The sequence below is a fragment of the Amblyomma mixtum genome, chromosome 4 (genome assembly GCF_055824585.1).
Source record: "Amblyomma mixtum isolate Tamu chromosome 4, ASM5582458v1, whole genome shotgun sequence".
Classification (NCBI taxonomy): Eukaryota; Metazoa; Arthropoda; class Arachnida; order Ixodida; family Ixodidae; genus Amblyomma; species Amblyomma mixtum.
The window spans coordinates 75,931,548-75,952,645 of NC_143015.1; the positions used below are offsets into that span (position 1 = coordinate 75,931,548).

The 21,098-nt window shown below is 47.8% G+C and overlaps 1 pseudogene; it reads right to left on the minus strand.

Annotated features, from left to right (window-relative positions):
- Window positions 1-1,812: 1,812 nt before the first annotated feature.
- LOC149347087 (uncharacterized) lies at window positions 1,813-20,758 on the minus strand (annotated as a pseudogene).
- Between the last annotated feature and the right edge of the window lie 340 nt (window positions 20,759-21,098).

Sequence of the window (21,098 nt, forward strand, 5' to 3'; positions counted from 1 at the left end):
ACCATTGTTAGTTTGTTTTTAGTTTATTTTGTTAGTTTCTTTTTCTTTTCCATGTCATTTCGCGCTGCTCGTTTTCTGTTTGCACTTTGGTATTATTGCTCAATTTGTGTTATGTTCTGTATCCACTCCTGCTTGGGCCTCACGGCCTGCAGTATGCCATAAATAAATAAAATAAATTTGTTTGTTAGAGATTAAAGTCCCAAAGCAACTCAGGCTATGATGGACGCCGTAGTGAAGGGCTCCGGAAATTTCTACCACCTGGGGTTCTTTAACGTGCACTGACATCGCACAGCACACGGGCCTCTAGAATCTCGCCGTCATCGAAATTCGGCCGCCGCTGCCGGGATCAAACCCGCGTCTTTCGTGTCAGCAGCCGAGCACCGTAACCACTGCGCCACCTCGGCGGGTCGTTGTAGGAGTGTGTAGTGTTAATGTGTGTCTGGATGGAACAGTGTTCTTGGCGGAATTCGCAGTGCTTCCTCACTCTACGCATGATGCTATTCTAGTCATAGACTTTCTGAGCATGTGTGGCGCCACTGTCGACTGCCGCACGGGCGAGATAAGCGCTGAAGGTTGCCTCACACAGAGCTTCATCGAGACATCTCCGCGTTGTGCCGATGTGCTTTGTGTCTCCACTGATACCATCATGCCTACAATGTCTTTGCTTTGCGTACTGGTTCCTTGTTCCAGCAGTGTGCCTGAGCATTTTGACGTACCGTCAAGCCCAACTATTCCAACTGCGCCAAGAAATCGGTTTTGATTCCCATTGCGTGGTATCGGTGACCCTAGGCTGCACACGCTTGTGGACTATTAATTGCTCTCGGCAGCCGGTGCTTTTGCCAACTGCTATGAAGCTTGCCGCTTTTAGTGAAGACATTCCACCATCAGTGGCTCTGGTAACGGATGTGCAGGACGACCATGTTGCTGCGTCCTCGGTACGCTCCCGACTTGGTATGACGGCTATCAAATCGCTCAGCACCGCGGAGCGTGGTGCTCTGGCGGACTTGCTGTCGACGTATTCAACCGTGTTTGACTTCTCGCAGCCGGACAGTGCACGTCCCATTCCAGCGTTCCGCATCAGTCACCGTATTGATTGAAGGAGTGTACGATGGGGGGCTAGTTGGTAATCCATGATCTAAGAACGAAAACCACATAAAGGACGATACACAGGGAAGAAGTAGACAGGACGAGTGCGGACTTGCAACTGTTTAATTGAAACACATCTTCCTTCCATCACCAACCCTACGCATGCGCAACAAGCAATCACTATCTAATCGAGTTCAGGAACTTCAGTTCCTTCTTGTACAGATGGACCGAAGCCTCGCTTACACACCTTTCGGCCCATATCTATCAATCTGCCAGTCTTCGATGACCTCACGTGTTTTCTGGTCCTTGGCCCTTCCGATTATCTTTGTACGCTCAAAGAGTGGCGTGCATTTATTGTCACACGAAAGACAGTGTTTTGGCAAATGCATGCCGCTGCGAGAGCCCAACGAATTTTTATGTTCTTGTAGGCGCTTATTAATGCAGCGTCCCGTTTGTCCCACGTAAACTGAGCCGCAACTAAGCGGGATTTCATACACTACTCCCATTCTACAGGACACAAACTTGATTTTGTGGTTAACACCACAGCCTGCTTTTGTTCTTGATTCATTGTTAGTTAGCGCGCACAAACGGGACAGCTTACAAGGCGCCGAAAAGAAGATTTCCACACCGAATGTTCTTGCCACCCTCTTCAGGCCATGCGAGGTCTTATGTACATAGGGCAGTACTTCAAACTTCCGCCTCTCACGAATGCCAGGTTCTCGAGCACTAGAAGTTGGGAGGAGGGTTTTCAACAGAGACCCGGCAGCGGCCTGCAGAAGCGACGAGGGAAACCCAGCAGAACTTAGGCGTGCGACTTGAGCGGATAAGCTGAGTGAAACCTTGTGAAAACAGGACTTAAATAATGATGACCTGAAGGAGGATGAAGCAATTCCTCTCTTAATAAGCTTAGAGTGACAGGAGTCATAGGGTAAAATGGCCTTTTTTGTTCTAGGCATGTACATCCAACACAAGTGGTCCGGTTCACTGAAAAACAATCTCAAGTCCAAGAACTGTAAGCAAGAGTTCTCAGGCAATTCTACGGTAAAATTCAAATTGGAAGCCTTGGATTTAAAAGACGTTAAAGCTTCATGAGTGACCTCTTGTAGGTTGTCATTAGGATTCATTTTTAAGAGTATTAAAAGGTCGTCTACGTATCGGAAAACTCGCGCGATGCGGTCGTCAGTTAGCGCCCGTGAGAGTGAACAGTCAACTTCCGCTAAATATATTTCAGTGAGAACTGGTGCCACACTGACCCTATACAAATGCCTCGTTTTTGCACATAGAATTTATCCTCAAAACTCACTAGCGTTGAGGAGAGGTACACATTGAACAGTTCCATGAAACCTTCTATCGAAATGCCGCAGGCATTTTGGAACCCCACAACCCCCAAACGCTCTATACAGTTGCTGACCGCCATGAGCAGTTCATTGTGAGGAACCGAGTAAAACAGCTCCTCAGTGTCAACCGATAAGCCGTAATTAACACCTGGCATGCTCTCTTTGAAAATTTTCACCATTCCGTCCGAGCTGATGATCTTGTAGGGGTCTTCAGGCGACAGACTCTTCAGGTGTCTTTGAAGGTATCGGCTAACAACTGCCTGCCAGGTTCCTCTCTCCGTTACGATTGCTCTGAAGGGGCATTCCAGCTTATGACTCTTTGCACTAAAGAACACAGTGAGCACATGTACATTGTTACTCATCACTCCATTCTTCATCCGCTCAAGCTTCAAATAATCTAAAAGCGCAACCGCTTTGGCCTTCGCCTTCGTCGGCGTCACATCCGCAACTCGGAAGTTCTTGTTGATCGCTGTTAGTGCCTTCTCCCCGAATAGTTTCCGCGGTAGGACCACGAAGCCGCCTTCTTTGTCGGACAAAAGAACCCGTAGCCCAGAATCACAAATTGAGCTAGCCACTCTTCTCAGCAGGGAAGTGCAGTCCTTCTTTTTCTGATAGGTGTTGCTCACTGAATCAACTTCTTCCGAAAGGCAGCATCCTTTCTCTTCCCCTTCTACTTTGTCAGCGATCCTGTGAACCGAAGCCAAAAGCTCAGAAAAAGAAGGACTGCACTTTCCTGCACATGTGCTCACTGTGTTCTTTAGTGCAAAGAGTCATAAGCTGGAATGCCCCTTTAGAGCAATCGTAACGGAGAGAGGAACCTGGCAGGCAGTTGTTAGGCGATACCTTCAAAGACACCTGAAGAGTCTGTCGCCTGAAGACCCCTGCAAGATCACCAGCTCAGACGGAATGGTGAAAATTTTCAAGGAGAGCATGCCAGGTGTTAATTACAGCTTCTTGGTTGACATTGAGGAGCTGTTTTACTCGGTTCCTCACAATGAACTGCTCATGGCGGTCAGCAACTGTATAGAGCGTTTGGGGGTTGTGGGGTTCCAAAATGCCTGCGGCGTTTCGATAGAAGGTTTCATGAAACTGTATGAAACCATGATGAATCCCAATGACAACACACAAGAGGTCACTAAGGAAGTTTTAACGTCTTTTAAATCCAAGGCTTCCAGTTTGAATTTTACCGTAGAATTGCCTGAGAACTCTTGCTTACAGTTCTTGGACTTGAGATTGTTGTTCAGTCAGCCGGACCACTTGTGTTGGATGTGCATGCCTAGAACAAAAAAGGCCATTTTACCCTATGACTCCTGTCACTCTAAGCTTATTATGAGAGGAATTGCTTCATCCTGCTTCAGGTCATCATTATTTAAGTCCTGTTTTCACAAGGTTTCACTCAGCTTTTCCACTCAAGTCGCACGCCTAAGTTCTGCTGGGTTTCCCTCGTCGCTTCTGCAGGCCGCTGCCGGGTCTCTGTTGAAAACCCTCCTCCCAACTTCTAGTGCTCGAGAACCTGGCATTCGTGAGGGGCGGAAGTTTGAAGTACTGCCCTATGTACATAAGACCTCGCATGGCCTGAAGAGGGTGGCAAGAAAATTCGGTGTGGAAATCTTCTTTTCGGCGCCTTGTAAGCTGTCCCGTTTGTGCGCGCTAACAATGAATCAAGAACAAAAGCAGGCTGTGGTGTTAACCACAAAATAAAGTTTGTGTCCTGTAGAATGGGAGCAGTGTATGAAATCCCGCTTAGTTGCGGCTCAGTTTACATGGGACAAACGGGACACTGCATTAATAAGCGCCTACAAGAACATAAAAATTCGTTGGGCTCTCGCAGCGGCATGCATTTGCCAAAACACTGTCTTTCGTGTGACAATAAATGCACGCCACTCTTTGAGCGTACAAACATAATCGGAAGGGCCAAGGACCAGAAAACACGTGAGGTCATCGAAGCCTGGCAGATTGATAGATATGGGCCCGAAAAGTGTGTAAGCGAGGCTTCGGTCCATCTGTACAAGAAGGAACTGAAGTTCCTGAACTCGATTAGGTAGAGGTTGCTTGTTGCGCATGCGTAGGGTTGGTGATGGAAGGAAGATATGTTTCAATAAACAGTTGCAAGGCCGCGCTCGTCTTGTCTACTTCTTCCCTGTGTATCGTCCTTTGCGTGGTTTTCGTTTTTAGTTCACCGTATTGATACTAGATATGCACACCCGATTCGCCAGGAACCGTACAGAGTGGCGCCTGTCCATGCGAAAAGTCATAAATGAGCAAGGCCATGAAATGTAACAAAAAGGGCTGATTCAGAAATATACCTGTCTTGGGCGGCTCCTGTGATTGCAGTCATATAGAAACACGGAACATGGCAATTTTTCGTGGATTACCGCCGCCTGAATGCAATCATCGATAACGCCCCGCAAGGATAACTTCATCTATTGCTCGTTCTCGTTCTCCACCATTAGAGGGGCTCTGTTCAAGACCTGCCATCATAGGATAAAAGACAGCCTGGATGCGCAGATTTCACGCCTTATGTCCGCTGGCTACCCTCAACATGTGATCTCCCGGTCGTGCGAAAAGATGGCCAATCACATAAAAAGCCCCACCGGCCAAGCTAAGGACAGGCAGCGAAAGAAGTTGGCCGTTATACCGTATATTCATCGCACTGCTTTAGGTCTAAAAATGGTTGCTGCTCGTTACCGTGTCGATGTTGTTTCTTCAGCACCAAATAAGCTGAGCAGGATTTGTCGTGCGGTAGATGAGAAGGCCTCAAAGCAAAACGCTGGTGCGCGTAAAAAATGTGCAATCAGTCACGAAAACCCCTATGTCACATGCAAAAGGAACGTGGTGTACATGATTCCCGTGTCATGTGGGGCTGTGTATATCGGCGAAACTGGTCGATGCATGAACACGCGCCTCGCAGAACATCGCCGGGCTTTAGGAAGTGGCACAGGTACGCACCTGGGAAGTGATGTGCGTAAGCACGGGGAACAAGACAAGTCCTGCAAAGCCCAATTGGATCTAACGACAGTGATCTTTTCGCATCACGACCAAAAGACCAGGGAAATCATTGAAGCCTATCATATTGCTAAGACAAAGGGCTGTGTCAGTGAGCCTTCAATTTTGTTGTCGGAGAAGGAACGAGCGTTTTTAGATAGTAACGGCAAATCTCTTTTTCTGTCCCGTTATGTTTGGTTTTTTATGTTTTTTGTGACCCCTATTTATTTCCAGCGTTGCAATAAACGTTTTTTGTTGCTAGTAAGCACTTGTCGTGAGTGTTCTTTTCCTTTCGTCTGCGTCTTGTCGCGCTTTGAAACCCATCATGAATGAAACCCATCATGAGTAGGAGCAGCGATGGCGTAGAGGTAGAACATCCGCCTCGCGTGCAAGAGGACCGGGGTTCGAATCCCGGTGCCACGCAATTCTCCACCGGATATAAAAAAAAACTCCGCGTGTCGATGGCATTGCATAACCAGGCTTGGAGTGCGGCCTGATTTCGGTGACCAGAACCGACAACGCACTTCCTCATCAGAACAGGATTTGGCCACCCTGGTGTAGTACTTGGCCACAACCTTCTATGAACAAACCATTTAACCCTCGGCCCTCAGTCCCCAGCGGCTGCGGAGCAACTGACCAAGGCGGCGGTCAGATCTGTGACGCAGCGGAGGGTGCTAAGAATCTCTGGCTCCGGACAGGCCGCCATTGGAAACTGAACCTGGCAACGTTTAACTCAAGAACCTTATCAAGTGAGGCTAGCTTAGCAGTGCTGCTGGAGGAATTAGCCAGTATTAAATGGGATGTCATAGGGCTTAGTCAGGTTAGGAGGACAGATGAGGCGTATACAGTACTAAAGGGCGGGCATGTACTGTGCTCTCGTGGATTAGCAGATAGGCGAGAACTAGGTGTGGGATTTCTCATAAATCAGGATATAGCTGGCAACATCGAGGAGCTTTACAGTATTAACGAGAGAGTGGCAGCTATCGTAATCAGGCTGAATAAGAGGTACAAGCTGAAGGTGGTGCAGGCCTATGCGCCTACATCAAGCCATGATGACCAGATAGTTGAAAGCTTCTATGAGGATGTGGAATCGGCAATGACCAAAGTAAAATCACAGTACACTGTACTGATGGGCGACTTTAATGCAAAGGTAGGTAAAAAGCAGGATGGAGACAAGGCGGTAGGTGACTATGGCATAGGTTCTAGGAACAGTAGGGGAGAGTTATTAGTAGAGTTCGCAGATAGAAATAATTTACGGATTATGAATACCTTCTTCCACAAATGAGCAAACAGGAAGTGGACGTGGAAGAGCCCCAATGGTGAGACTAAAAATGAAACAGACTTCATACTGTGTGCACACCCTGGCATCGTAGAGGATGTGGATGTCCTCGGTAAGGTCCGTTGCAGCGACCACAGAATGGTAAGGTCTCGTATTAGCTTAGATTTGAAGAGGGAACAGAGGAAACTGGTGAATCGAAAGGCTATTAACGAGTTAGCATTAAGAGGGAAGGTAGAGGAATTCAGAATGTCGCTGCAAAACAGATTTTCCGCTTTAACTGAAGAAGACGACCGTAGTGTTGAAACAATGAATGATAATCTTACAGCTATCGTTACAGAGTGCGCCGCAGAAGTAGGTGGTAGGATGGTTCGACAGGATACCAACAAGCTATCTCAGGAGACTAAAGATCTGATTAAGAAACGTCAAAGCATGAGGACGTCTAACTCCGCAGACAGGATAGAACTAGCAGAGCTATCTAAGTTAATAAATAAGCGCAAGGTAGCCGACATAAGAAAGTTTAACATGGAGAAAATCGAGCATGCTCTAAGGAATGGAGGTAGCCTAAAATCAGTGAGGAGAAAACTGGGCATAGGTAAAAACCAGATGTATGCGCTAAAAGACAAACAGGGCAATGTCATCAGCAATATGGATAAGATAGTTGAATTAGCCGAAGAGTTCTACACAAATCTATACAGTAGCGAATGTAATCATCAAGTTACTGAGGGAGGCAGTCGAGCACAGCAATGGGACATCCCGCCAGTAACGAAGGAGGAAGTAAAGAAAGCCTTAGGAGCAATGCAAAGAGGGAAAGCAGCTGGTGGGGATCAGGTAACCGCAGATTTGCTGAAGGATGGAGGAGAGATTGTGCTACAAAAACTAGCCACCGTGTATAGGCAATGCCTTGTGACCTCGAGAGTACCAGAAGCTTGGAAGAACGCTAACATTATTATAATTCATAAGGAAGGAGACGTCAAGGACTTGAAGAATTACAGACCGATCAGCTTATTGTCCGTTGCCTACAAGGTATTTACTAAGGTAATCGCTAATAGAATCAGGACAACCTTGGACTTTAGTCAACCAAATGATCAGCCAGGCTTTCGTAAAGGATACTCGACAATAGACCGCATTCACACTATCAATCAGGTGATAGAGAAATGCGCAGAATATAACCAACCCCTATATATAGCCTTCATTGATTACGAGAAAGCATTCGACTCAGTGGAAACCTCAGCTGTCATGCAGGCATTGCGGAATCAGGGTGTGGAAGAGTGCTATGTGAAAATATTGGAAGATATTTATAACGATTGCACAGCTACTATAGTTCTCCATAAAGTCAGCAATAAAATTCCAATAAGGAAAGGTGTCAGGCAGGGAGACACGATCTCGCCAATGCTTTTCACTGCCTGCTTACAGGAGGTATTCCGGGGACTGGAATGGGAAGAGTTGGGGATAAGAGTTAATGGAGAATACCTGAGTAATTTGCGATTCGCTGATGACATTGCCTTGCTAAGCCACTCAGGACAAGAACTGCAAAGCATGATCAATCAGCTAGACAGGCAGAGTAGAACGGTGAGGCTAAGAATTAACATGCAGAAAACCAAAGTAATGTTCAATAGCCTTGCAAGGGAACAGCAGTTCGCAATTGGTAGCGAGGTGCTAGAAGTAGTAAGAGAATATGTCTACTTAGGGCAGGTAGTGACCGCAGATCCGGATCATGAGAGGGAAATAACTAGAAGAATAAGAATGGGGTGGAGCGCGTATGGCAGGTTCTCTCAGGTCATGAATGGTAGCTTACCAATATCCATGAAGAGAAAAGTATATAACAGCTGTATCCTACCGGTACTCACCTATGTGGCAGAAACGTGGAGGCTAACAAAGAGGGTTCAGCTTAAGTTAAGAACAACGCAGCGAGCTATGGAAAGGAAAATGATAGGTGTAACGTTAAGAGATCGGAAGAGGGCGGAGTGGGTGAGGGAACAAACGCGGGTTAATGACATCCTAGTCGAAATCAAGAGGAAGAAGTGGGCTTGGGCAGGGCATGTAATGCGAAGGCAAGATAACCGCTGGTCCTTAAGGGTAACGGAGTGGATTCCAAGAGAAAGCAAACGTAGCAGGGGACGGCAGAAAGTTGGGTGGGCGGATGAGGTTAAGAAGTTTGCGGGGATACAGTGGCGGCAACTAGCAATGGACAGGGTTAATTGGAGAGACATGGGAGAGGCCTTTGCCCTGCAGTGGGTGTAGTCAGGCTGATGATGATGATGATGATGATGAATGTTTACCAACATGCCCAACTTTTTGCCCTCCTCCACCTCGCGCTTTTCATCTGTCAATCTGCGGTCGGGATACTGGCAGATGCCGATGCAGCAAGCGGACAAGGAAAATACTGCCGTCATTAAATCCGATGGTTTGTTTGAATTTAGTGTTATGACATTTGGTTTGTGTAACGCACCCGCAAAGATTGAGAGATTCACGGGGGCCATATTATGCGGCTTCAAAAGGCACATCTCTGTGCGATATTTAGATGATGCCGTTTTCTTTCGCCGGACATTCCGAGAGCACTACGAGCGCCTCGTGATAGTCCTGGACTGCTTGCAGCAAGCTGGCCTTGCTTTCTATTGCAAGAAATGCCGCTTTAGCGAGCGTCAAGCATTTGTGCTCGGCCACTTCGTCGATCGAGAAGGCGTCCGGCCTGATCGTCAGAAGTCTGCGGCCGTTGCAGCGTTTCCCTGCATCACGTCCGCAGCAGAGGCATGGTTTTATTTTGTGGTGAGAAAGCTGTAAACACCTTCGGCAATCACTTTTAGAAGATGGCCCACCTTGTCCTCGTCAGTCATATTCCTGTTGACAAGCCGGCAGAGTCGGAGCTATTCCTCGATGTATATTGCGCACGTCTCACCCGGGCTTGAGCTCTTTATGCTAGTATCATCTAGGCTCGCTTCTTTTTGGCCGTAGTATTGCCGAAGCACTTGGTAATTTCGTCTACAAACCGGGTCTAGGTGGTCAAGGTGCCTTCATGTATCTCAAACCAGAGCAGGGCGATCCCGGCGAGAAAGAAGACGACGTTACTCAGCTGAACTCTCTGGTCCCAGCGGTTATACTTGCTCACTCGTTGGTAATGAACCAGGCAGTCTTTAACGCCGTCCTCAGATTCACCGGTAAACGGGCGGGGTTTCCCGCTGCGGCCGCCAAGCACTGAGTGGTCGAGGAGATTGGGTCAGACCTTCCTTAGCGGGCATGACGCTAACTTCCGGCGGGAGGGGTGGAAATGCAGCTAAGCACGTGCTGCGACGAAGGAACAGGGTGTCCAGGACGGCGTACGCAGCCGACCTCCACCAAATATTGTTACAGAAGGAATGTGTTTATTTACACGTGAATGCTTGGCGGACCAGGGGTAACGCAGCAGGCAGCCAAGCGAACGTCCTTCGCGCGTGTTCAGCTTCGTTCTTTTCTATTGCGGTTCCTCTTCTACCGCGGCTACCACGGTTCTAAGGCGCATTACAATATGTCGCTGTGCTGGGGCGCGGGTGCTTTGCCACCCGTTTCGGTCGGCTTGGGGGCATGCCACATGGGCACTTTGTGAGCCCACGTGTGTCTTGAGTTGAAACGAGCGAGTGAGCCCAAATGAGTTCATAGACAAAATAAGTGAGTGAGCCCAAATATGTCTCGAGCCGAAGTGAAGTATTGAGCTCAAATGAGTCGAGAGTCGAAATGAGTGATTGAGCCCAAACCGGTCGAGAGTGGAAATGAGTTGTGGATGCATCAGGTGGTCTAAATGAATCTGAGTTCATTAGTTCCAGTGAGCCCGGGATTATGCGAGCCTGAGTTTGAGTGAACCCATACGCTCACCAAACTTTTGTGAGTGAGCCTGAGTGCGCACTCGTGATTTTGCCAACGTATAGCTATCCCTTGCCGTGACTTGCGCTTATTTGAACAGCCGCCTCATTCCGCGCGCGACAACACGGCGGCGTGCGGCCGCGCGGCGCTGGTGCTGAAGCTCCAGTAACTAAAGCGGTAACTGCAGAAATATCAGTAGCAACTGGGGTGCCTACCGCAGCTTTACTAAACGCAGCTCGCCGCCGACGTGCTACAGACAAGGCTGGTTACATCTGTACCCTGTGGCCTCTATGCTATGCCCGGTAGGCACTTTTGCAGATAGGCGTATTCGTCTTCGATGATTCGATGGGTGGCCATAATTGTTTGTCGCGAGTCGCGAAGCAGGCGCTTGGCACCGTGTATGTAAACGCTATCGAGTCCAGGAATTGGGTTAACAGGAGGGAGAGGAGAAATACAAATCTATTTCGGATTGACGCCGTCGTGTCTCTGAGACAAAGCAATTTTCAACGCTGTCTGTCAACTCTATCCACAACCTTGCGCGAGGCTAGGCGCTGCGGCAGGCTCATTTCGCTGAGACTGAGTTTATTTTTTTAAAGCCCAGTCATAGAGTTAAGGTAACTTGCTTAGCCTGACGTCTGACTCGAAATGGAACTATACGGTTCATGGAAATGAAGTTTCTTCAGCAGATAAATTCAGTACATTAGAGAGTCGGAAAGATAAACGACACTTACGGCCAAGCCTGTGGTGGCAAAGCATAGCCAGAGTTGACCTGGAGTGTGACTGAAAGCTTCGACTTGCACGCCACAACGGAGCGGCAGTTCCCAAAAGACTATTGATAAGCGAGCCCTTCAGCTATGCCTGAGGCATGAAAAATCGCCTACATGGCATTTGCCGCACTCGTACGCAGGTGATGCGACATAAAAGGTTGAACTATGGAGATCGACAACTGCTTGTGTTACCGGCAGACAGGGAAGGTGTTCTGTTCAGCAAGGGCAAGCTTGCTGTTTTATGAATTGTTTTATTACGAATTGAGGTAATCTCTGTAGTTCTAAACTTATTATTTTAGAGACTGTCCTCAGCGTGGCCACTGAAGGCCAGAAATGTGGTCTCTTCGGTAAGTGAGAGATTTCTTATTTTCTGCCATGGGTCTGTGTTGCGTATGTCAGAGAAGGGAGATTGTTGTCGTCTCTACTGACATATTTGAAGAGAACAACGCTAATGCGACTTCAAATTTTATGTTAGATCCGGGGTGAGAGAGGTGAAAAAAGTTTGATAGACTGCGGCAAGATGTGCTTGTAATTATTATTACTCTGGAAACATGCAGTTCTGCTGTATAGTTGTTTGCGGCACAACCAGGTCCAGTTCTGCTAACTCGACATTACACTGATGACGTTGACACGATAAACATGGCCGTTTCAAGATTATTGCGCGCAATGCGGGAAAGCTTGTGTGGTCAATGAGTGCTGGGACGAAATTTTTAGCTCTTGCTAGCTGAACGTATCTAACACAATTTCAAGGTAGCCTGCCAGTACAAACGCCCTTGATATTGCATTTTATAATTACATTAACAAACAAGGCATCTAAGAAACTGTGCACAAACGAAAAGTTGAAAATGCTATGAAAGTGGTGAGTTTCCCACGAAAAAAACTGATTTTCTTTCTTTGTTTCGCTTTACAGCGGACATACATAAATAAGCAGAAGTACTGAAGTACTGTGGTAATTTATTGCTGATAGAAGCTTTTGAAGACCTTAGAGGACGGAAAACACTGTTTGAAGCTTTCTCGTATCCTTTCAGCACGCTGCATGCCGGATCCTAAAGACTGCGTTATCAACACGAATCTCCAGAAGAGAGATTAAGGATCTACAACGTACCTTCCTCAACGACAACTTTAACTTTTCTGGTCTGAACTTCTTCGTAGTCGTCGTACGTCGCCACTACAGATGTAGCACCTAAGAGAAGGAAAACGCATACCGCTGCGGTCGTCATGCCTTGCTTGCTGGAAGATATGATCTGTCCAACGGCTGCGCAGGAATTTATGAGCATAGCGTGCTGTTCAGCTGCATAAAAATTATAACAGTGTTATGCGCATTTGTAAAAAAGGTTAATGCCCTGAAAGCATTCGAGGTCAGGAATATTTCAGCATATTCAGGGCTCACAATGTTGGCGACTTCAGAGTAGGACGTCTGGAAGCCGAAATTAATATGCAGTGATTTTACTTGCTAGAAATGCTTCGATGTTCGTAGGTTTTCATATCTTGATTTTGTTTTTCTTTTGTGTTGCGTTTTGTGTTTCTTTACTTATTGTATACGCTCAAGGCGAATTGAGAATTTATTACACTTTCCGTTACTTTCACGCAATAAAATAAACAGCAGCAAGGGAATGTGATTAAAAAAATTGTAGATGCTACAAATTCATGATGACAACACTGGCTTCGAAAACTGAATTCTTGTTGCGTTGTATTCTTTTCGGCAGTAACATTGAGAGATATGCATAGTGACTGCTTGCGTTAAAATGCAGTACATTTGTTGGTTTCCAGAGTTATCTGTTATATTCTGTTAGACATAAGCAGCTCAGCGGTTAAACCTTAAACCGAAGAAGGAGTTCTTCCTCTGTATTCCGCCAAATAAAATAAGAAAAAAAGCTGCGCGCAGTTGGTTAAAATGATTTGCATGCTGAACTCATTTACTATCAACTGTGAAATTCTCGAGAAATGCACAGTGTCGCGTGTGCACCTCATTAAATCCTTCAGATGCATAAATTAATGTTAACTCCCTACGCCAAAGAAGCTCAAGAACGCATTGGTTTCCTGTGTTTTGAGATTAGACCGCCAGCTCATGCATTTTTTTGCAGTTCAATGAAAGGTAATAAGGGTAAAGCACTCGTTTGAAAGAACTGCTGCATTCTTTTAATTTTGCATGTAACAGATTTTCATGACATATATGGCACGCTAGTGGCAGCTAGTTTTTCAACATACTGCCTCAGAGCGATGGCACGTATTAGGCCACACAGCCCCTCTCATGGGCGTTAGGACGCTAATCGATATCCCACAGCCGATTTTGTTTTCAATGAAATTTTTATAAATTATTGGCAGATGTGTCGACGCAAATGAATAGACCATAGCCGTACAAGAAATGCTGTATATTTCATGAAAAAAAACATGTCACAAAAGATAGAACATGTAGAATTTGTGATTTCTCAAAATTATAAGTGTGGATCCGTGTAAAACAAAACATACAATTCTTTTTGCAGGAGAGCAAGCTGCCGGGCTAGTTGGTGAAGCATGTTATATAGAATTCAGCGCAAAAAAAACGGACAAGGGACAAAGTAAGGGACACAGAGACGTTCACGAGCGCTAACGACCAACTCTTTATTCATGTTGAAGTACAGGGGATATATAGGAAGGCAATGGCGAGCATGCGTATAGAGAGGTACAGAAAATGCACATCTTTCAAGCAAACAAGTTAATCAAAAAACGAATCTGAAAAAGCACATTCAGCTTATTATATGTGTACAATTCTTGGATCCTGAATCTTCGCTAATATATATTGTATTAAATTACAATTAGTAGATATAATAAAATTACAGTATTTCACTAATTATACGCGTACTAATCAGCGTGAAGCAGCGCAAAAACTTTTTTTTTGCGTTTTGGGATTTGGCAGCAAGAAAAATCGCCAACTTTGTTGCAAGAGTCATTCGGACCGAGAAGGGCAGTTTTCAAGACGATAACGGGACAAGAGAGGACTTAACATTCCATGCTGCCTCCGTTCTTCCCGCCCTTACTCTTGCTGTCTATTTCACCTTTCTGCTGCGTCAATGACTAGTCCAGTGTGGCCTCATGATTAAGTTCAGCAAAGTGGTTGTTTGCGTGTGTTGGTAAGACATGATATGAAGTTGAAGTGCCCAGCCAGACGAGGACGGTGAGAGACGAGAGACAAAGGAGCGCTCACTTTCACCAGTTTATTGTGAACCGCGAAGCAGCTTCGCGGTTCACAATAAACTGGTGAAAGTGAGCGCTCCTTTGACTCTCGTCTCTTTCACCGTCCTCGTCTGGCTGGGCACTTCAACTTCATATCATGATTAAGATACCGTGTTTTTGGTATATACTAATACCTTCTGATATATGCTAATTAATTCTTGAAGGGCTGCCATTTTAGTGCGCAGGCTCTTCGTCAAAAGTCCAGGCAAGAATTTCAGCCATTTCAGCACTTTCGTTTCTTACTTGTGATCCTTGAAAGTCAGCTTATCACCCTCTTAAGGCCACTTTAGGCCGATGGCCAAGTCTCTGGCCTTGGCAACGAAGCAAGACGATGATTTTGTATGCGTAAAAATGTGAGCTCTGCTTGATACATGACTTAGTGCCTAGTCCTAAATAAGGACTGCAAGCAGCACAGTTCTTATATTAAATAAAGGCCTCACTGGTGTTTGAAGCGTTGGCGAGAAATGTCGTTAGCGAACCTTGACTGTTCGCGAAATCCACCCATGATTTATTCGGTATATTTATTTTGGGCGCTTAAGGATAAGCAAAACAAAGAACCAGCAGAGAGACAAACTACAGGAAAAGGTCAAAAGTAGGCACGTGTGAACTCGCGGAAAGACGGTTGCTGGAAGTAGGATGTTCGTGGCTTGTAAATATTTTGGGAAATAAGAATAGAAAAAAATTGAATAGGAAGTAAAAACAAAAATTTAACTTCGTATAATGAATTCCATATGAAATAATGGGTAAACAAATAATTGATAATGATAATAGTTTATTCATATAAGGATTCAAACTTTCACATGCTGGAGCCCAGATAGATAGATAGATAGAGAGAGAGAGAAAGGCAGGGATGTTAACCAGAAAGGATTCCGATTGGCTACCCTACACAGGGGAAGGGAATGAGGGGAATTAAAGAGGAAAGAGAGAAGGAACGGGAAATAATCACAGTCTGTCAATCAAGGCAGTCTCTTTCAAAAAACAAAAGAGTGCCTTGTAAGCCTTGATGGCAGTTGACTGTTGTGGCCACGGACTGAGGATCTTGGCCTCTGTGAAAGGGCGAGGATCCAGGCGGTCCAGAGCACAGCGCAGCTTATGTCTTTCGGCCATAAAGGCAGGGCATTCACAGAAGAGATGAGTGATTGTCTCTTCACAGGCGCAGTTCACACAAGAAGGGCTGTCGGTCATCGCGATCCGGAAAGCATACTTATTCGTGAAGGCAACACCGAGCCATAGACGACACAGTAATGTTGTTTCACGACGCGCTACATCACACGGAAGACGGAGGCGCAGTCCAGGGTCCATGGATGGATGGAAAAACTTTATTTTCGTCAGAGAGCATGTGTGGACGATTCCGTGTTAGATGGCCATCAACCCATGGCTGACGACGACCTGGGTGACCCACTCCACGGCCCTGGTCTGGACGACCGGATCTGAGCTGGCCAACACGGCCTCCCACTGCTCGAGGGAAGGATCACGCATAATGTCCGCCGGTGGCGGTGCTATGCTACAGCTCCATAATATGTGGTCATAGGTTGCCAATTCGTGACACCATTTGCACTCCGGCTGAATGTCCGGGTAGATTTTGCTCAACACGTATGGGTTTAAGAAACATCTAGTCTGCAATCGTCGCCAGACGCATTCCTGCGCCTTCACCAATTGCTTGTCCGGGGGTGGGTAAATCCTCCGCTCAAGTCTGAAATGATTAGTAATGTCATGAAAGGATACCAGCCCATATCTCGTGGACCTTCCCGGGACGTCTGGCTCACCTACTCGGCTGACGAAACCTCGAGCATTCATGTGAGCCGTCTCGTTCCCAGGGTTCCCAGAGTGTGCAGGTACCCACACAATTTCCGCCTCCGTAATCCCTCGCTCCGTGGCCCGATTCAGCAACCGCGCCGCTGTGACAGATATTCTGCTCCTCGCCAAATTTCGGATGGCTGTTTTTGAATCGCTGAAGATCAGGTCAGCATTACTAGCTAGTGCTATCGCCGCTTCCTCTGCAGTTTCTGGGGAGCGGGTTTTGACTGATCCAGAGGCGATGAAGCGTCCCCGCCCGTCCACCACCGCAATTGCAAATGCATCCTTGTCCTTATACTCGGCGTCATCTACATAGACTGCCCCGTTGTACTTCCCGTACTTAGCATGTAAAGCTTTGGCTCTTGCATTCCTGCGGTCCTCGTGTTGTATTGGATGCATGTTCTTGGGCAAATGTTTTATGTGCAAGCCCTTGTGCATTTCCCGCCTCATCTGAATTTTCGTCTCACCGGCTGGAACGTCAACTCCAATTCCGATCCTTTCCAATATGTCCCTTCCTGCTTTTGTTTTTGAAAGCCTACCGAGCTGCATCACCAAGTGCGCCTCCAGTAGTTCTTCTAGGGTGTTGTGCACCCCTAATCCCAGCAGCCTTTCGGTAGACGCATTGTGAGGCGATCCAAGGGCCGCTTTATACGCCTGCCTAATCACAGCCTCCACCTTTCCTTTTTCCGCCGCGTCCAACTTCAAATAAGGCGTCGCGTACACTATTCTACTCAGCACAAACGCCTGCACTAGCTTACACAAGTCTTTTTCCTTAACACCTCTATTACGATTGGTGATTCTCCTGATTAGCCGCACGGTAGCATTGACCGTATTTTTAAGCCTTTGCAAGGACTCGCTATTCTTCCTGTTAGTCTGCAGATACATACCCAGGATCCTGATCGTTTGGACCTCAGCGACCGGTACTCCCCCCACTTTCACCTCTAAAGGTGGTGGCGGCATATAGTGCCTCGCATGTGTCCCTCTTGGTTTATCCCTCAGCACAAAAAGCTCGGACTTGGGCTGAGAGCACGAGAGTCCTGCTTCCCCTGCTAGCTCCTCTACAATATCCACCGCCTGTTGTAGAGTTTCTTCCAATTGTGCGTCACTGCCTCTTGTTACCCATAGAGTAATGTCATCCGCATAAAATGTATGTTTAAGTCCCGATATCCCTTGCAGCCTGGGTGGTATCTTGATCAAGGCTAGATTAAATAGGAAGGGCGATAATACCGACCCTTCGGTGTCCCCCTGCCCCCCAATGGGAAGGGATCCGATTTCATTTCTCCGACTACAATCTCCGCAGTCCTACCCTCCAGAAACGATCTGATGTACCGGAAGGTTCTACCCCCCGGTCCTATGTCCGATAGGTTCCTCAATATTGCCTCATGGACAACACTGTCAAAGACCTTAGTGAGGTCGAGCCCCAAGATAGCCTTGGTGCCCCTGCCGTACCCAGGATCAACCACGTCTTTTTTGAGTTGTAACATGACGTCCTGCGTTCATAAATTAGCCCTGAAGCCAATCATTGTTTCAGGTATCAACTCATTGTCCTCTACATAACCCTGAAGCCTGTTCAGGACTACATGCTCCATCAATTTGGCCAAGCACGACGTTAGCGAGATTGGACGCAGATTCTCAATGCAGAGCTTCTTCCCCGCTTTAGAAATAAATGTAATCCTAGCATGCTTCCACTCTGGCGGAATGTCCCCGGTCGCCCAATATTTATTCATCAAATTCGTGAGTGCCCCCACTGACTTGAAATCCAGGTTCCTCAGCATTTTATTAGTAACCCCGTCCGGACCCGCTGCTGACGTGGTACGAAGCTGGCCCATTGCAACTCCACCTCCGCCACCGTAAAGTCTGCATCTAATTCAAGGTTTTCCTCTCCCGAGTAATCCGGCAAGCAACCGCCCGCCTCTCTGTTTATGTAACAACTTCGGAGTTCATGTATAACTTCCCCAATCGTGCCTTGATACCGATGCACTAACCTAGCCATTTGCCCCTTCTGCGCAGATTTGGTTGCCGCCGGGTCCAAAAGGTGCCTCAACAACTGCCATGTTTTTTTGCATCCGAATTGCCCATTCATCCGGTCACAAATCTGCCCCCACTGTTTGCACTGCAACTCCAATATGTAGGTTTCGATTTCTCGTTCTAGCTTGGCCATCTTCCTACGGAGGACAACATTATGCCTTTGTTTCCTCCACCTCCGAAGGAGACTCGCATGTGCTTCCCACATGTGTAACAATCTAGAGTCAGCCGTAAAACCCTCCTCCTCCGTCGGAACCTCCTCTGTGGTACTCTTCATGGCCTGCTCCTAAGTCCTCGATTTCCCCGTTCACTGTGTCATTCCTGTATTTCCGAAATCGGTCCCAGTCCGTCACTCGGGTTCCTTTCACCGTGTCTTTGTGCTTAGCAGCACTAAATATCGTGGAAAGGATATAGTGATCACTTCCCAGTGGCTGTCCGGTGTTTACCCACTTTGCATCCCTAATACCATTCACAAATGTGAGGTCTGGAGAGGTGTCTATGCTCACGCTGTTGCCTATCCTGGTATGATCTAGCGGGTTGTTCAAGATCGTCCATCGCAGGTCCTGGGCAACCTGCCAAAGCTTATTTCCCTTCGGGCTGGCTCGGATGTAGCCCCACTCCGGATGAGGCGCATTGAAATCTCCCACCACGATGAGTTGAGACCTAGCCGCTAGCCGTTCCGTCTTTATCAGAAGGTCTGGCAAGCCCACCCCCTTATCCCTTGGAGAAGAGTATACATTAAGAACAAATAGACTCTTATCGTCCTTTCTTTTGGGCAAAATCTCCAGCAGGACGTAGTCCTCCCTGGTGCTATCTATGGTATGATTAATCACTGTGGTGTTGCGATGGACTAGCACGGCCGTGAAGACGCTCGAAACGTCCCCTCGATCAATCTCTGGTGGTGTAAATGTCTTAAATCCCGGTAATTTCACCGAGCCGCTAGCCTCCTGGAAAGCTATAATGTCCGGCTTACTATCCAGATTTTGTATATGTGCAACTGCGGGTTCCCCCGCTTACGACGGAAGCCCCTGCAGTTCCACTGCCAAACCTCAATTTGCTGGCGAGGGGCCATGGTGAGGCCCTAGGTTCACTAACATCGGCTTTTGGCCGACTACGGGAGGCAATCTAACCTCTAGCATAGCATTTAGCTGTTTAAATATGTCCCTTACCTGGGTCTGGAAACCTCGCATGTCATTGGTGAAGGCATCAAGACGCTCCTCAATGTTGCCTCGTCTAGCTTCGATCCTGTCGACCCGACGTTCCAACCAATCCTGTCTTTCTTCCAGTTTTCCTACTCTCTCCGCAAGGGTAAGCATGTCCCTCCTAAGACAAGTGACTTTAACTACTGGCTGCGGCGTGTCCGCCGCCGAAGTTTCTGCTACTCTCTTTGCATGAGCTCCCTCATCTGCCGGAGGTGGCCTTTTGACCGTTCCCCGATTCTCCACTTTCTCCACTTCCATAGCTGTGTTATCGTCCACGCGAGAAGCGTTCGCCTGCGCCGCTTGCTGCGGGGCCTGGGCCAACGGCGTCTGTACCCTTTCTACTCTGCCGGTTTTAAGCGCGCGTTCCATCTCTGCTATCCTAGCTTTCATCTTTTTGATAGTTTCGGCTTGCTGCAGCACCTGCCTTTGCAGCTCCTTCTCTCGAGCAGTCTCATTTTGGGAGCCCGCGTTGGGCCAGCTCAGCTTTTTCCTCGTGGCACTTGGGCTTCTTCCATGACCGCAACCTTGCCTTCATCCTTTGCCAGGCTCGGGTCCGGGCAGTGGCGGGAAGGAACCTGACCGGTCCCTGCTCTTGCTATCGCTTCTCGCACCGCTAGATGACCGCTTGCTAGGCCTCAAACGCCGCTCCTCCTTGCCAGTTTGGCTCTTGTCCTCGTTGCTCTTCTGCAAACCCGTCGGCTGCTGACGGGCTAGGCGAAACTTGCAGTTCCGACTTCCCGTGCTGTGCGCCCCATGACACACGATGCAGTCCGGCGTGCAGGTCAGCGACTCTCCTTTCGGTGGTGCAGGATGTTCTTTCCCGCAGCGGCGACACAGATTAGTCTTCGGACGATAGCAAACGTCCACCCGATGTCCCACTCGTCTGCAGTTATAGCAGGTCTCGACTAACTCTGTATATGGGATCACAGCGTACAGACAGTTCCAATAGATGACTTGCCGGGGAACGCGCTTCCCCCCGAATGTGATCTGAATCGCCTTTGACTTGCCCAAAGGTCTGGCATCCAAAATTTCCATGTCTTCATTCCTCTTCAAGAGTCCTGCGCGAACTTCTGCCAGTGGGCATCCGTTGTACGCATTGTAAATTACTCCGAGCACAGAGTTCTCCGGCGCCGCCACGTACACCGAAACCTCAAGGTCACAACCGCCCAGCTTGAGCGTCTTGACATTCGCATATGTCCCACTACGATTCATACACGGCCTGCTCACCGTCATCGTGTTGTTTGTCTCTCAGACCCGCACCAGGTCTTCTTCCACCGCAGTCGCGTTCGTCAGCTCCGCTGCCGCTCTCAGGGCACATCCGAGCTCCCTCGGCGTCACTATGCTCAAGTCCCAATTCTTGGGCCGGCACACAACCTTGAAATCCTTGGCTGGTATCTTCAGAAACGGTCCCCGTTTCTTCCACACCGGCGCTTTACTCCTCTTGACTTGGGCTGCTCCGTGCGTCTGGCGTCCGTCGCTGCTCGCCTGTTTCTCGGTAGGCCTACTCTCGGAGTGGTCCCCGTACACAATCTTGAAGAGATCTTGCGCCTTCAAAACCCTCGCCCATTCTGCC